The 18,519-nt window shown below is 35.3% G+C and overlaps 1 protein-coding gene across 3 annotated transcripts in view; it reads right to left on the minus strand.

Moving 5' to 3' along the window:
* Window positions 1–18,519, minus strand: part of cv-c (RhoGTPase activating protein) — a 252,416-nt gene that overhangs the window by 69,167 nt on the left and 164,730 nt on the right. The window lies entirely within an intron of this gene.

Consider the following 18,519-nt stretch of genomic DNA (forward strand, 5'->3'; position numbering starts at 1 on the left):
TTACAAAGTACAAAAAAGGTACTCATTTACGTACTTATTTTTATAACGTCACAAAACTATGATACATCAATAAATGTGATAAAAATCTGTATTAACAAATGTGATTAAAACCTTACAACTAATTTCTGCATCTATTTATTTTGAGTTTTATTATTTTTAAAATATTAAAAAAATATTTATGTTATCAAATTCTTTTTCTTCTAATATCTCTCTCTTCTAATATGAAGAATAAAGAATTAAATATATACAAATATTTAATTATACATACAACGAATTGTTATTAATATTGATCATCTCGCGATCACAATTGTTCATATTTTTTCTGATGTACAAATTCATAAAATATTTCCTCAGCGAAAAAGATTTACGTATAAATGCTTGGAATTCGGAAGGCTTTACTTTGCTTGAATATTATGCGTTCTTTTACAGGGATCTTGAATGGGAATGATCTGAGAAAATTTATAGAGCGCGAAGAACGTTACGTTTACTGCATCTTTTTACGTGGTAGCTGTTGAACTTTGACACTTTAAATGTTATTGCCCGTCGTAGACGAGCTCGTCGCTTTAACGATCTCGGGGCGAAAGCTTTATGGCGAGCTTACAACGTCAGCATATGACACGCTAGAACGAGAACAACGTGAGGTTGTTGCCACAATATGGTCACATTCATTAGTTAATTCACGCGATAAATTTAAAACCGGTACGATCTCGCTTCTCTCGGTGACTGAAAAAAGATTGATGGAAGAATGGTAATAAATTACTGTCATCCTCAGTCCTGAAGGCTTTTACGAGACGAGAGTAATTGAGGAGCTTTGAAAGAACAACTTAATATCAGTTAGGTCATTTTTCACTTCTTTATAGTGTTTCTGATTTGCTAGAATTTCTATGATTACACTCTCGTATAAAATATTTCACATGTTTACGAGAAAAAAAATTAAAATCAAGTTTCACGTTCAGAAAGTAATAAAGCTCAAGATAAAAGGATGTTAAAATTGATATTTTAATACAGATAATCACATTTATTTAAAATTACCTTGATCATACGTAATAGTTATATTTGATCGGTATTGGAATATTAATTGAAAATAATGAATTCCAATGAGATTAAACGATGAAATATAGGAGCTAATGAATTCGAACCACCAACATATCGTTTTTCATATGTATATCCGCTTAAAAGTCCAGTAAAAAAATTTACAGTATCAGCGGCTTGTTAGCTGAGTTCGCGATAGAAGTGTGCAGTAGAATTTCCGCGGGAAGTAGAAGATAAATAACTCTGGCGCAACAAGTAAAACGTCACAGTATCGAACGATTCTTAATTGCCGACCAACGAGATACTCGAGTTGTCCTCGGATCGGCAGAAGGCCACGATTTATTATTCCAGTGTATGATATCGTGCCGTTTTTTGTCGTCCAGTAAAACGGGGGCGTTCAATTAAAGTTCAACAGTAAAATACGAGACCGTTCCTAATTGCCAGCTGATAAAATATATTTAATTCCGCATAATTTAGCGATACTTAGTATTTAGAAATAACTAATGAATAGAACATGAGTTTTTTTCAATTATTTTTTTAATAGGTATCACACATGTTTAATCTAAGTAGACAGTTTAAAGATACACAACTTGATAAATGGGGGTGCTAATACTTAAAAAATTTTAATTTTAAAGTTACATTTTTTACTGGTATTTTGTAGTTAGTTATATTCTTATAAAAATTAGGAATGTAAATATAATGAAAGAGACTTCTAGGCATCTGGGCAATATTTTTTATTCCCCTTTTCTAAAACAAGATTAAACAAAAATTTGAGGTGCTGTGGCCTACCCACTTTAAGGTCAAGATATTTTTAAATATTCTATTTTAGGTATACAAAAGTTCGAATTAAAAAATTCTAAAAATGAAAATAAAATCCATATTCTAAATAGAAAGATAAATAGAGTTTTGCCATCTATATTCGCCTTAAAAATTTATCTCGTAAAGTCATTCAAAGTGCAAAACTCGATAGCTTGTGACTCAAAAGTCATCATTATCGGCATTTTTGTCGGAAAAAATCTATTTATGGGGCACTTATACATTTCTACATACATGTATTATATACTCGATACTATATACCGTGAGGTTAAATCACGACCCGAAATACGATAGTTCCCAACGTCTGATTTATTCGAATCAAAAGCGCACCGTTAATTTAACGCGAAGCAGTGCCCGCGGTCTCGTTCCTTCTGCCTAGCTACACGCATATATCTCATTTGAATATGCGTACACGCAACTCGCTGCTGTGCGATACACGTCGGATCCGGGTTTGCTAATGAACTGTATTATTTCCGATATATAGTCGCCGTGGATTTGCATTAACACGGCTTTTATTGCAACTAATTAAATCGGTTTTTAGAATCCAGCGCGATCGTACTCGGCTCTTTTCTCCACTACGACGTTCGAGCAGCGGCTGATCTTACGATCGAGACATCGCCGCGGCGATCTTAAGCTTGACAAATGCGGGTGACTCGGATGTTCAAAGATCGCGAATAATTTTTATCAATCTCGGCTCTGAAATATTACGTGAATATTATTCAACGCGTTGGAAGCTTGCTCGTGCGACTCGAATTTCACGTTCTGGAACGCAGTCTGTAAATTGTACCTATCTCGCACCTTTCGCTGGAATTACAAACCTGTATCGTTTAATTATGACTAGGTAAATTCTAGTAGAGGTTTCCTGTCGTTTATATCATTCTTATCTGATAGCACGGCGCGTCTTAGGTTTATTACCCTTCCTTTTAGTAGGACACGTTGTGAGACAAACCTCAAGATGTATGACAAGACTAATAACCCTTGGCATTAAAAATGCCGGCAAGTAAAAAACGCTTATGAAATTAAGATTTAGTATTTAAATTAACTGTGATATGCGACAACTTAAACTGTAAACAATACCAGTGATAGATAAATCAAAGACTGCGAAAAATCCTCTTTATTCTTAATTTTGATTTGAGAGATCGAGTTGATAAAAATTTGCAATTACTATAAAATTTGTTTTTATCGATGGGACACGTCGTCGGCACTTTATTACGTACAAATCGATTGTCGATGAGGCGCTAATGACTCACGCGCGTAACTGGTGCGAAAAAAAACGGGCCGCACGAGCATGTCGCGCGCGCGCCCATGTAAGAGAGCACAGTTGATTTACGAGAAGCCAGACCGATAATTAGAGGCTAACGGTGCTTGTCGCTGGCGGACCTCTATTTCGCCGTCGAGTCTCAAACGTGTCACGGTTATCGCGGCGCCTCTTGACACGAGAGAGAGAATAGCACATCGGTACCGCGATATAAATCGGTGTATATCGCAAATGACAGGCGCGCAGAGATGTATTTACATCGAAGTGAAGTACGACCTAAAGCGATCGAGCTATGCGGCCATTTATTCGATTCTTTTTATACTATTTAAAAAATAGGATTTGTGATTTTTCACCGCTTTAGGTTTTTTTTGTTAGAAATATAATGAAGGGAGACTAACAAGCTTATTCAGCCTTTACAAAATTCTTACACCTAGTTTACAAGTATACTTTAATAGAAGCCTGAACAATTCAGATACAAAATACTAATAGTGAATAATAATAGTATATGTAACAAATTAAGTAAAGTACTTAGTTTGTTAAACACTATTATTATTCACTTATTTTGTGTCCGAATTGTTTAAGCTTGTAAACTAGGTATATAAATTTTGTCAAGGTCGGATGGGCTTGTTCCCAATCTCCCTTCATTATATATTTCTTATAAAAAAATCTAAAGTAGTGAAAAACCACAAATTCTATTTTTTGAACGATCGTATCGCGTGAATTGCTCACTCGGTTTTAAGAGTACAAAAATTATGCAAAAAAAGTTGATAAAAATTCGATTGCGTAATTTAATTTCTCTCTAATTATTTAATCTCTTTCGAGAACGGCGGTATGATGGGGGAGAGGAGAAGGCGAGTTGAGATATACAAATCGCAGTGTTGTAAATCCTTCTATGCAGACAGCGCATATTGCACTTCCGGCAAATCGTATCGTTGCAAGCGTGCCGCGAATTTGTCGATCGTCGTCGATCGCGGCCCAACGCGACGGCGACGTCGCATTTTCCCGCTGACAATGATTAATTTCTCGCCGATCATCAGGTGCGATACGCGGCGACCGGGCGACTCCGTTACTCGGCCGCAAGGCAAGGGAGCGTGAAATCGTTCTCGGTTGCCGAACTCGCGTCAAACTTAATCGATCATCGAGAAGCGTTGCACTATGCACGACGACCGGTCAGACTGCCGGGAGAAAGTCTCAGCTAATATGCTACAGCTGGACAAAATTCCTCTTACCGGCTTTAGAGCGGAAAAGAAAGAACGGAACGTGGCCTCTCTCGGGTCACTTGATAGATTCCGGTATTCAAGATTGGATTATGGAAATTCGTAGATAAAAGCTCGTAAATCCAGTGTTAACGCGTTAACGCTCCGCTGAAATTACCCCCTTGTCGGATAGACTTCGTATCTCACCTCCGGTTAAGTTCTCCAAGACTACAGTGATTTACGGCCGTTCGTAATAATATTTCAACTTTCGCCGTTTGGATGGAAAAAACCGATATCTTTTTACCGATTTCAAATTCAAAATCGATCTTTTAGCAGGATTTAAAATCGCATCACGGCTGCATCAAATTTTCGTCTATGTTATCCATTTATCTCGAAGCCATGGGAAAAACATTCATGCCAAATTATTTAAAAATTTAGCTGGAGATACGAATCTGAAAATAATTCTGTTGGACCATCAAAATAATCACGCACTGAAAAAGTCTAATTGTATTAATTGGAATTTTAGTTAAAAATAAACAAGTCAGTTTTTCTGGTTGAATCTATTATGATTCTAATCTGAGATATGACCAGAATTCTGATTAATATGATGAGAATTATCTGATGCATTCATTTCCAACCAGAAATTTTTCTTAGTGCGTAGAAATCTCAAGCATGATGAGCAATGCTGTAAAAAATTTTTACATTCTTCTAACAAGTTTGAGTATCTTTTAATTATTTCGATGGTCCAAAAAATTATTTTCAATTTTATATATACCTAAATTTTTTAATATTTCAGCAAAACTATCCTTTCTGTATAGATTATTCATTGAATTAAAAATGATTGCAATAACTATAATAGAAATTCATTGAAATTTGACGCGAAAGTAGATATGATACTCTCTAGGATTAACAAGCGCAATTGAAACAAGAAATTACTTTCGAAGAAACTTCCGAGTCTTCTTTAAAACTGGTCCTCATACAGTGAAGAGTTAAGAATTTCTCTCGGAAATTGTGTCGCCCCGCGTGGCATGGGGTTAAATTGTTTGCGAAACCGGTTCGCGCAACAATAATAATTAGCTTACGCGGACTCGCGCATAATCACCGTCTTTACGCCCATAATAATACTTTTGCCGCGTATTCGCGAAGGCCTAATTATTATCGCGACGGTAACAACCGAAACTCTCCGAACCGAGGGCCGAGCTGTAATTTTCCTTCGCTGGATTGTATTATGCATTATACATATACACATGTAACGCGGTTCTTTTTTCGCAAGTTGAAAGAGAAAGAGGGATGGAGAGAGGGAGGCACTTAGAACTGTCCTGCCGGCCGATAACGCGGGTATCGTCGAATAATGGAGTTTCTCCGGAACGATGTTGCGAGATAATGATACAGGGAAACTCAGCGGGCGCATCCGACAATATACGTTTATCCACGGTTATTGAATGTTAGCGCGAAAAAGTTAGCATCTAGTGAGGAGCATCGAGTGTGAGAATTATTCCAGGCTTTGTCGATGATTGCACGATTAGTCGCAGTGTTATTGTTGTACACGTGGTTCGTAATTATTAATTCTTTGTATGTTATATATTGTGAGGTACATAATAATTTATTAAACTTGAATAATTATTATATTATTATCATAAATATAAATCTTATATTATAATAAATTATATTATAATTAATATATGCGTTAAATTCTTCAGAATACTTTACCGTTAAAAAGAAATAACTTCTCGGTACAGACAAAAAAATATTATTCTATTGTTAAGAAAAGTAATTACTCAATTTATTTTCTTTATTTTAAATAACGGTTATCTTTAACAAAGAATATTTCTTAATAATATATATATACTTAAAATATACTTACTACAAATTTTAGAAAAACCTATTATTATGTATTTAAAATAAGCATTTATTTTCTTTTGAAGAATATTATATTGATTGAAACATAGCGACTTTATATATAATAAGCAAATCGAATTCGTTTTAATTTAATAATGTTGATTGAAATATTAAATTTATTAGGATTCAAAATATATTTTAAATAAATTTAATGCTTGCGATGAATTTATAATAGATTCGCGGTTATGTAAACTTTTGAAATACTTGAAACAAATAATTATTATTACTTACGTACAGCATGTATTTTTTATATTGTAAAATTAAAAATAAAAAAATAAAGTTTATATAGATACACAAGACCGTGATGTAAGAATACATATCTAAGTAATGAAAGTGTACACGGGGTATAAGTTGGATCTTAGGGCTTCAATATTTCGGTGTGAATTTTATATACATATTCAATTCTACAAAAATAAAAAACCTTTTTAAATCTCCGTTATCCTGTTTAGGGCTGTTGAAGTTGATGCGTGCTATCAACTGTCTTCAGTTACAAGAAGTATGTTATTTCACGAATGAGGCGCGTGTGTACACGAGGTTCACGTGCGTTCAACGCATATACCAGCGTCTACTTGCTTTTATGAATACCGTGGGAAGAGAAACATAATAACGAAGAATGGTTGCTGCCACGTATACACGCTCACGTGCCATCACCCTTTCTCGCTGGTGTCCCGGTCGTTTTGGGCTGGTCGTCCAAAGAAATTCGTGGCACACGGGACCTTTCGTACCATCTTTCTTCCTTCCTTCCATCGTCCAAGCGTTCCCACCCTTTATCCTCACCGCGTATATCGCAGACCTACACGGCTTTCGTGACTCGACTCCAGGATAATCCACTCACGCGGCTCCGAAAGATCTTCGGGGGTGGTCCAGCCGGTTACGTCACGAATTTATGAATAAAAAACAATGTCCCGACCTCAACAGAATTCATAAAGTATCGAGGAAAACACGACTAACTTCTTATCTTAATGTTTAATCTTCACTCGAAGAGAAAAAGTAAACGTTTTATCTGTGTAATATAATTGAATATAATTTACTTTATCTGTGATATTCGATATATTAAATATTAATATAAAATTATTAATATTAAAATAAACATTAACAATGAACAGTTAATATTCAATGTTGATCAATATACTGTTAATTAATGATGGCTAATATTATTATTGCTAAATTTAAATTGCGGCTTCATAGCTTATTTTGAATTAAAATTGATTATCTCCCATTATAATTTACAAAATTTGTTCTCTCGGTAAATTTGCGCACAGATTTCCGCCGTTAACGAACAACTGGGCGATTTAATGTAATTATCAAGATCGATGGATATTCGTCTATATACCTCGTGACGGTGGGTGGGCAACGCCGTTATAATAACGGTTGCGAATTAAGTGATTGCGGGAAGAATTCACCAAATTGGCGCGCATCCGATAATGGCGATGAACAGCCCGGAAACGCTCGTCGGATTTTACAGTCTAAATCCCTCACGGTGGTACATAACCGTCGCCGAGAAAGTAATTCCCAGAATCGTTAGTTACGATTCAAAGCTCGTCGCGCGCCTCGGTGTCGAGTCTTGCGAAGCTCTTACGTCTCTTGCACTTCCGCCAGAACGGCCGTTCTGGAACTCTGGAACTGGAGCACGCAAATCTCCCCTTTCTGCATTCCTCGCTGAATGCACTTCCTGGATTCCGTTACGTGGATGAACGATGAATCAGGAAGTTTACATTCAATCATGAGGTCTATCGATGTGAAAAGACGAGTTGCAAACCAGAAATGTAAAATAACATAAATATTATCGCGTTTTTAAACGGGAAAAATATAAAATATTCCCAGATAAGAAATATACAACATTATTACAAATATAGAAGTGGAAAAATGAAAATAGTGATGCAATATTATCAGACGATAAAATTCAATAACGTATTAAAAAGTATAATAAACGATGGTTTAATAAAAAGTATAATAAACATAATGGTATTGATACTTTTTATCTTTTTGCATTATCAAGTTACAATTAATCATTTCTAACGTTTGTAATGCACATTGTATGTACATAAAAAATATAATGAATAAATAAAATTTTGTCTCAAATTTCGAGCGCTTTTACTGTCGCAATAAATATTCCTTATATTTTGTGTGTATATATGTATATGTACACATATATATGTATATTCTTACATTTTTACTTTTAATAATGTTAAATTTATAAGAAAAATATGAATAACGATTTATATTAAAAATATGAGTAACGATTTTGCATTTTAAAATTGAAGGAAGAATTGTTAATAATGTCAAAAAATCGTTTCGTAAAAGATCGTTCGTAGAACAGAAATTTGCTAACGTGTCGTCAAGTAAGATCGCACGATGAACTCTCCAGAGCGTACGCGACCGGCAAGCGTCACCACGAATAATTATTCAGGACAATGGAGAAAGCTTCGGCAGCTGCTTATAATCGCGACATCTCGCGACAAACACCCACGCGTTGTGCACGGACGATCTACGAGGCGGAAATCGCTGGGTTCCTCGACCGACACATTATTTTTCCTCTCTAATTCTTCGCAGAGAGAATTTCGTCATACGTTGCTTAACTACTTCACACGAGCGTTGAAATCAATACGAACTTGTTGAATCTAATTTTCAATGTGTTGAATTAAAATTTAACTCGAATAAAAAATTCTCATTTTAACGGAAATGTAGAAGAAAATTATTAAAAATATAGTATTTTCGCATATATTAAAAAAATTAACTGTGGTTAAATTTAATAGTTTAATTTACTTAATTTAATATTTTTAATTAGTTTAAGAAGAAAAATTAGTTTCTTACAATCTGTCAAAAACAGGCTAGATCTTTTTAAGAATCTCTATATAATTGCGTTAATTGTGTTAAGCTGATTTTAGAAAAAATCTTATGCTATTTAATTATCAGATAACTGTACAGATTTCTTTCCATTTTTATTAAAACTTATCGAAATTTGAATTTATATGTACTTAGATTTTAAGACAAAGTTTTGAATTAAGTAACCAAAAATTTGCCAAAAAACTAAATAAGTATGAAACAATACGACGTTATTGTAAGATGATAAAATTGTGAAGAATCTGCGATGTCCTTGGTTGAATTGATCTGACAGACAGAAAGAAGTCGATCCATCGCCTTTCCCGGATCGCGCAGACTGAACGGCGCCGAGAGTCGCGGGATCGCAGACACGATCGCAACCACGAGAAAGTCGCGCAGCTGCTCGCGTACGAATGGAGAGGGAGGGCGATCTCGCGAGAGATTTGCGTATCGGAATTAATGCCCACGTGAAAATTGATACTCTGGCGATATTCACGATCGTCCGGGGCATCGTTAAAAATTGATGTCGGCTGGCGCGGGCGCGTCATTCACCACCTACGAATTTCTAGAGGAAAGCGATACGACGCGGCCCACTTCGCGCCAGCCAACAATGCTGGTCTTGTTCTCCCAGGAAATTCTCAGAGGTTTTTTTTTATAGATTCTCTCTCCGAGATGAAGCTGTGCTAGAACTCGGAAACTTATATTCTGCGATTTAACCATTAAACCCCAAGGGGTCATCGATAAAACAAAGGCACGTATTCTAGTTGAAATTACGTACCAATGTTTCCATGCTATAACTTGAAGCAAGAACAAGCAAATCGATGAATGTTTTGAAAGTATTACAGAAAGATAAATGCTGAGCAGGCCATATGTTCCTCGTTATATACGTTGTAGAATAATGTTGGACATTCTTGTTCCCAAATATTTATATTATTGAGGTACATTTTTTAACAGCCATGTTGTTTAAAAAAATGTTTCGACTTGATTGGAGCTCTTGATTTTCAAGTATCTGCGATCGATGCTGAGATAATGTTTAATGGTTGTCGAGCGAGTTCCTTATTCGATTACTACGTGTCAGCAACCTTTGCAAGGTGCACACACGAGACAAATTAATGAGCATAAATAAGAGCACGACGGAAATTAATTGAATCTTAATCTGCGATGCAGATTTACCGCAATGCTGCCGGGAATTGATTAATTTCACGCAACTACACTTTGTATATTTAATGTGAACGTATACAGTTATATACGGTTTAATTACATAATGTTTCATGTATCTACCCAAGCACCATACAAGCATTATAATACGAGAATACCGTAAGCGTACTACGAATTAATCGATCGCTATTGAATCGGATGAAAATACGACTAAAATCTTCTCAAATTTCATGTGCAACGAACAGTTTTATCTATACATTATTCCATTTAAGCAATAACTAATAGAGTACTTAAATTATTTCTTTAAATTATAACATACAATGAAAGAAAAGTGTTTGATATTTGTGTGTGTATAATTGCAAAGTAAAATAATTATAATAATAATCAAAATAATTATAATTTTATAGTTGCTTTCGAGGATAATTATATTTTTTTATATAGAACTATAAATATAATTATTACTAACATTATAACAGTAATAAATAAAAAATTCATATTCTTAAGCTTCATAATTTATGGAATTAGTAATAGTTAAAAAAAATTGAGCTCCTAATCACAATTATCTGATATATAATCATAAATATCAAACACTTTCCTCTCAGTATCTACGACCTAACTATAAAAAAATCTTAATTAAAGTTTTTATCTATAAGTTTTATGAAGGATCAGGTATACGAGATTGCACAAGAAACAAGAAGATTTTATTCTTCAAAGATCCAAGGCTATTTCTCGGAAATTTGTACGTAGTTTGAAATTAAAATCGTAAGGAACACTTCACGTGCCCATGCATAACAATAGTTACTCCACTTCTCACGTCTCACTTAGCAAACGCGACGTATCCTCGTTACGATATCGCGCCCCTTTCAACGTGCAGAGACGCCAGCAGTCGTTAAGCTTGCCTTTCGATCGCGGCTCGATCGTGACACGTACATCGACGCGGTTGCATTCATGGTTGCACCCGATTGCAGCCGCGTTACGCGTCACCGCGCGCTTTGTCGTCCGGACGAAGTTTCCCTATCGTGTTCGTTGTGAGTAAGCGAACGAGCGACTCGCACGTTGTTTTGTTGTTACAACGGAAAGCGCAACAAAATCCACCGTAAATGCACACGGAAATGCACCGTGTTGGCCGCCCGCACACGAAGCAACAAACGGTTATCGCGACGCACTAATTAGCGTCAACAATCAACTCTTTTGTACCAACTTTCTTCACGCTTATGCGACGCACTCTGTTGCACTTATATCCCCATACCCAATATTTATATTTGGCAAACAAGTTACTAAACGGTGGTATATGAAAGGTATATTAAACGGTGATAATTAATTGGACAGAGTAAAATAATAGATATATTTACGAAAATAATTTTTATATTTGGATTTCATATAGAATTGGAAATTAATTGCCCAATAAAGAGTGTTAAAAGTTAAGAGTGACCGGATAATAAATTTTTAGCAAACTCTGTAGTCATTTTGACGTCGATAGTCATTTTGAATTATTGACGTCATGTGATCTATTTAAGATGTAAGAATGACATTATCTTTTTTATTAATTAATGACATCATTTATTTATGACGTATTTACAACGTCATACTTATTGACATCAGATAAATGACTAATCGACGTATTGATAATGTTATTAGTGATCAATTAATAATGTCATTCATTTATGCTATTAATAATACGAAAATAATGACGTATTTTCGACGTATTTTGGTTTATATGACATTATGTGGCTGTGACAAATCCACGTCATTTTTGTTTACGATGATAAGACGTCAGATTCATTAAGAATGACCAATTAATTATTGTCAAATAGATGATACCTTGCTAATAAAATAGAACATAATGATTCAGATATGAAAAATAGTAATTTGCGCGAACACTTGCGTTCAAACTGCAAATGTGTCACGTTGTATGTATATAAAATATATTCTCGAGAATACGGACCAGTACAAAAAAAAAAGACACGTTAGTTGAGTTATAATAGGCAAATAATATCGCGTGTAAAATTTCTAGAGCGTACGTGATATGATCATAAAATAATTAATTATTATGCGTCGAATTTCGATCATAAATTCTAATTAAAAATCATTTCATTATCATAAACATGTCAACAAGACGTCAATAAAATATTAATAACATGCCTCTACGAGGCATTTTAATTAAATACTTAATAATAAAAAATAAAAACAAAATTGAAATGATATCTTACAAATATATGTATATACGGGCAAATAATGTGATATTTTCTCGTGCGGCTTTCTCCAAACCGAAACTCGCAAGTCGGAAAATCTGTGCTCTCTCCCGCGAGCGCACATTGCAAAGCCATTAAGAAGGCGGCGCACGCTTTTTAACGAGGATTGCACCACTGCATGAAAGGTGCGGCCCTCTGGATTATGCATAATGATTCCATGAGTCGAGAACGTTCGTGGGAAAACGCAATATGCGAAAAGAAGAAAAGCTCTTGCGCACGGGCGGTTGGTGGTTGACCGTAATGCGCCAGCAATCGGCGCGAGATCTCTCGATTGTGCAGCGGCGGAAGTATCCGCGCATAGAACCAGGGCTCAGCATAACTCGACAACGCAAATGCTGGAAAATAAAAGCGGCTTAGTCGGAAATGTTCGTAAAAATGTTTCAGCCGACGATCATAATATTTTTCACTTCTCAACGTAATCCTCAACGGATTACGTCTGATCAGATTAAGTCTTCAATCATTTCTCATTAAAAAAAAAGGGAGTGGCAAAGAAAATTATTGCTGAATTGCTGACGAAAAAATTCCGTAACGTTCGCATGTTAAATATTATAGTAACATTTATATTAAAACGTATCAGTACACGTACCAGAAATAATGATGACTTAAGCCTGGTGTCTTATTCTCTGATTAACTTGTTTAGACTAACCTCATTTAACTAGATGACAATATAAATAATTACCAGACTGATAGAGTTTTGTTGACTGATAATTTTAAAAGTTACTCACTACAAAACCATCAGTGATTAATCATAGCGAGAAGAATACAATTTTTATTATTATCAGGTTAAGTCTAATCATAAGGTAACCAGAAAATAAAAAATCGAAACCTTATAGTTGGAGTGTGAGATTATGAGAAATCGTAAGAGGAATCATGGATGTGTATCCCTCCATGCAATTGACGGACTCACAATCCTTAGCAGCCCACTTTCGATGATATGATTGCACCTCATTTGAGATGTGAAAAAGAAAGGGTACGCTGGCGTGCGCCGCGAGATGTGAATTACACACCGTTCTGACCTGGTGAGGGAGCGTGTATTCGCGCGTTGTGTGGACGGAACGTTGGAATAAACGATCCCAAATGGGCTCGTTCGAAGCAAGAGTCATTTGCACACGTGTGCACGACGGTGCTTATTGTCGGGATTGCACCGAATTACGCAACTTTTTGCAGCCCGACGAGGATGCATTCCCGTCATGGGTAATCATTGGACGCGTCCGTTGTACATCATACTGGACGAGGGAAAGAGACCTTCTCTTTTTCAATTACGTTCTATTACTGCTCGGTAGATGTTCGCGCGGTTCATTTTCCAGTCATCACGAAATTGTTCGCCACTTTTATTTTCTTCTATACTTATTGTTAGAGAACGAGAGATAGAGAGAGGGCAAGAGAAAGAAAAAGATGCGACTGAACTATTTTCAGGCACGTCCAATTGCGTCGACGGGTCGAGATAAATGCGCGATCCCTTTCGTTACCCGAACGATTTTATCTGGCTGGCAGACCGACGTAATCTTTCTTGGAAGATTGCAAAGAACCTCCCCCGATTTCCTCAACGTTAAGGCGTAAGTTGCTTAAGTCCATAACGGCGCATTCATTCATGCAGGATATTGTGCGCCGTTCACTCACCACCCACGCGCATCGCATTTTGCGTGATCGCTGGAGAAACGAGCAATGTCACATATCTGGAAAAACGATTGCGCAGCATCTCATTTACGTCGCATGTTTTCATCGCGAGTAAAATCTTACATAATATCTTATGTCTTTTCTTAAAAAAAGATAAACTACAGAAATTTCAAACACGATCGATATCATTTCAAAAGATTATTTCTCTGAATATTCTGCAGGTTGAAATAAATATTTATCAAAGATATATCCGGATTATTCAAGGAAGAGAAATTTTTGCTGATTAAGAATCTTATCATGTTTCTCCAATTTCCTGTATTGACCTACTTTTTTGAAGATACTCTCTTAGGATGAGATTTTTAAGGATCTTTTAAAGGTAAAGCACACACGATGGATTTTCTTAATCTTACGACAAGTTTATATTTTTCACTGCGATACATATCATACATTTTGTTAATAATTATTAATTTTCTAAGAAAACTTTTCGTGTTATTATATACAATAATGTAGCGCAATTTCCATGTAGCGCACATAACATAGACCGTTAAAGAAATCTTAAACTAAAGTACAAGATAACCTTAAAGGATCCTTATAAACGTTACTGAACTTTAGTTTAAGACTTCTTTAACGATCTGTGTTATGTGTGCTACATAGAAGTTACGCTACATTGTTGTATCAAATAAGACGAAACGTTTTCTTAGAAAGTTAATAATTATTAGCAAAACGTGTTATATATATCGCATTGAAAAATACAAACTAAAATTGAGAAAATCTGTCGCTTCGTTGTAATAAAGCTTGAAGAGAACAGGAAAAAATATTGCATCGGCTATGCAGAGTGTCGCTACTTTTACTGTCCCTCCTTATATGTTTACCAGTCACCTTTAAAGAGCACGATGCAAGTAATTTGTAGGATATCCACGTAGGAGTCGTACACAGGTGTTTTACTACATGTAAGGGAATTTCTAACAAATGCTAATTCATTGAGAAAATAAGCGATACAGGAACAATATCATCCGGCACGGTTCAATAAACGTCCAGCCCATTGCATTAAAATATCGGCTCGGTTGACGCTTTCCCTTTTTTTTCTTCCCTTCTCACTATTTCTCGCTGTTTGTGATTTCTATAAATAGTCTTTTTCATATTTTCCTGTCCATTTAGGCCTGTAATGGCTTAATGTGCCATAATTTTGCATGGCGTCGTTGGGAAGAAAGCGTCTTCGCGGATGAGATTGGATAATAAAAAACCGCTTATCTCACGGTCTCGAGAATCCGCGCAAAGAGGTTTACAGTTATTGACGAATGCTCTCAGGTGATCGCAATAGCGGACACCGCATCATCTGACGATAATAATTTAACGATGGATCGTTTCAACGGATTGTAAAGTCGTGCATGAGTTGCGCTTTGTACCAATGCCACTCTCAGATATCGCGGAATTCGTTCGCTATCGCTTGTTAATTTTTTATTGCATAACACGTATAAAAAGCCACAGCAAGCTTACAGTAAAAGTAATTGCAGCAAGAGGTCCACAGAGTTCGTTGCTCTTATTCCTCATACAGTAATACGCCATTCTTATGTGTTAGTACTACTGATTGGAGAAAATTAAAATTAAAAGAATGTTTAGTACTTATCCAATCTTTTTTTTCTGATTTACAAATTTCATATTTAATGATAATAAAATTAAAAATTAAAAATTGTTTACCAATAATGTTTACGAAAGTTTTCTATAATTTTAACTATGTCGCAAGTTATTTATTCAACTAAATTCGACTTGCTCCGAAAACTGACCGCCGAGACGGACGTGACTGAAAGTATGTTCGGACACTGTTACTGACGTTGTTACCAGTGTATAATCCGCTTACTGTTTATACAACACTTTGAACTCAACAACAATGAGTCATTCTCGCTACGACATTTTTACGACCGTCGGAATTAATTCGTTAACACTTACCGTACGGCTCGCGTAAGAATGCCCAAGAGTATAACGTAAACTTTTGCTGAGATTCTTCACGTGATATTCGTATTTCTATAAAATGATTTTAGTTTAATGTCATGATAACAACAATTATATATTAATGATATAACGCATATGTAACAAGTAATAAATTTAATAATTAAACTTAAAAAAATTAACTTACTAACTTAATGAGATTAATAATAAAAAAGAACACTGAACTTTTTTTATTGGACATCTTTAGCAACAACAACGGGTTTCAAATATATATCGGAAAGAACAATTTTATTAAAAATGTTGAAATAGGTAAATGTTTAATTAGATTGATTAGCAGATCTGAAAAAAATTTTGTTTGAACCTTCAAAATAATTATATAAAATGCTTACATTGGTTATTAGAATATTAAATTTTTTACAGTATTGTCATCAACGATTATATATGTAAAAGTGTTATATATATAAGCAAACGTTCTATATAAATTATTTTGACGTCTTAACGAACTAATTTTCCGTTCTGTATTTAGCTAAATTTTTAGATACTTTAGCAAAACCGTTCTTTCCACTAATATCTGATTAAGTCCCCTGTATAATACATTGAAGATGGAAATTTCCAACTAATAATTTGACTATTTCTAACCAAATATGAAACTTTAACATTTTCTGCATATTAAAGCATATTTGCAAAAATTTCGTAATCACTTGCCGACTTAACGTAATACCAACAACGTAATGCTAGCCGGAGCCATGAGACAGGTGGATCGAGTTATCCATGTGCGTGCAAACGCACATCCGTGGCAATGATCCATATAGATACGCCGTATCAGTTTGCACACGAGTTTTCCCACACCCAAGCCGGCGATACGCTTGAGACGTAATCCCGTCCATTAGAAAATTACGCGTGACGCAAATACCGTTGCGTGTGCCCGTAACGAGTCCTGCATCGGTGCGCATCGCGCGTTAAATTCACCGACATCACGAAACACGCGAGCGAAATCTATGATCGAATTATGCTAATATCGTGTATTGAGCGGCCTCGAGTATCGCTCCCGCAGGCAAAGTCAATAAACTTTATTGATTTACTTTAGCTACTCGGTGGTTGCCGGCGCTAGCGGATGCTGGATTTTGCAACGCGCTGCGCTACTTTCTTACAGACGTTCATTAGGAACATTGATAACATGTGTCGCGCGATGCTGATAGTGATATTTATATGCGCATGTATATAATGCTAAAATAATAAAAACCGCACGTTGCGATTGAATCTTTCTTTTCTTAATGAAAAGATCAGGTCATCGATAAATTATGTGTCGTTATCTGTAGATAATTAAAAGTAAAATAAATGGCTACAATATCTTTATCTTTACATTAATTTTATGTATATAGATTCTGCTTTGAAATAATTTTTATCGTGAATTTTTATCGAGATGCAGTAAAAAATATACAGTTTGTTGTGTTAATAATTTAGCGTTGTATTCATTTATAATTAAAACTAAATTAATGTAAATAAAATATAATTATTTCATTCAATTTCTTCCTAAAGTGCAATCTAAAATTCACCATGTAATGTATAAATTTATTATTCATTTACCGCATTTCATTTACAGTTACAATGCATTTAAATAAACAGCGATTTAATATACACTTGGCATGTTTTTTTACAGTTGTAAAAATTGGGATGCAATTCTCTTAAATTTCATGATTCTAAATGGGAACGCGGAGATGCAATTTTTATTACGTTCGTTATAAACATCGTTTTCGTTTCGCACCAGACTGAAAATTACCTTCAACTTGCGCCAAAGAAAATTCATTAAACGGAGACTTATAAAATCGCTTTTATATCCATTTGAATATCATGCTAAGACGCGAAGAACAAATATTTCTCACTAAAACGTGCCGACCGGCAGCGAGCGACTGCCTACGTGTCGTTTCTTCACCCTCAAAGTAAATTTAATACTATGTAATCGCACCCCAGCAACTACCCGTAAAATCACTTTTCTCGAGAGACTCCTCGTATTTCGCGAGATTTTATTTTACGACCGCGCGACTTGGTCAATGGACCGGCTTGCTAGTCAACGGATTGGCTTCGAAATAAGCGAAGAAACAAAAAAAACATTTTACAACAAAACATGTAAATAACAAAAACGCTAGTAATAATTTTCTGTGTTTTAATATACTTATTTCAATTTATTTTTGATGTTTCCAGCTTCTCTTCTTGCTTTCATCTCGTCTCTGCTTTCAGAAACATTCATGTCATCGTTACACAAAACTTTTATGCTCGCGATGAACGTGACGTACATTCATACTAAACATTCTCCCTAAACTAATATTACACACGTTTCCAGAAAAGGAATTCAGTCACGATACACGACTTGTTTTTGGCGAATTCGGTTTTCTACGATCACTAAATCGCATATGACATCATTGCTCACTGCAGAGACAAAATCTAGTTACCTGCATGACATGGTTACTAACGTTTACTAAATTTTTGAAAAAAATTATAACATCATTACTCCCCCCCCCCC

This window comes from Trachymyrmex cornetzi, unplaced genomic scaffold, assembly GCF_001594075.2.
Source record: "Trachymyrmex cornetzi isolate Tcor2-1 unplaced genomic scaffold, Tcor1.1 scaffold127, whole genome shotgun sequence".
Classification (NCBI taxonomy): Eukaryota; Metazoa; Arthropoda; class Insecta; order Hymenoptera; family Formicidae; genus Trachymyrmex; species Trachymyrmex cornetzi.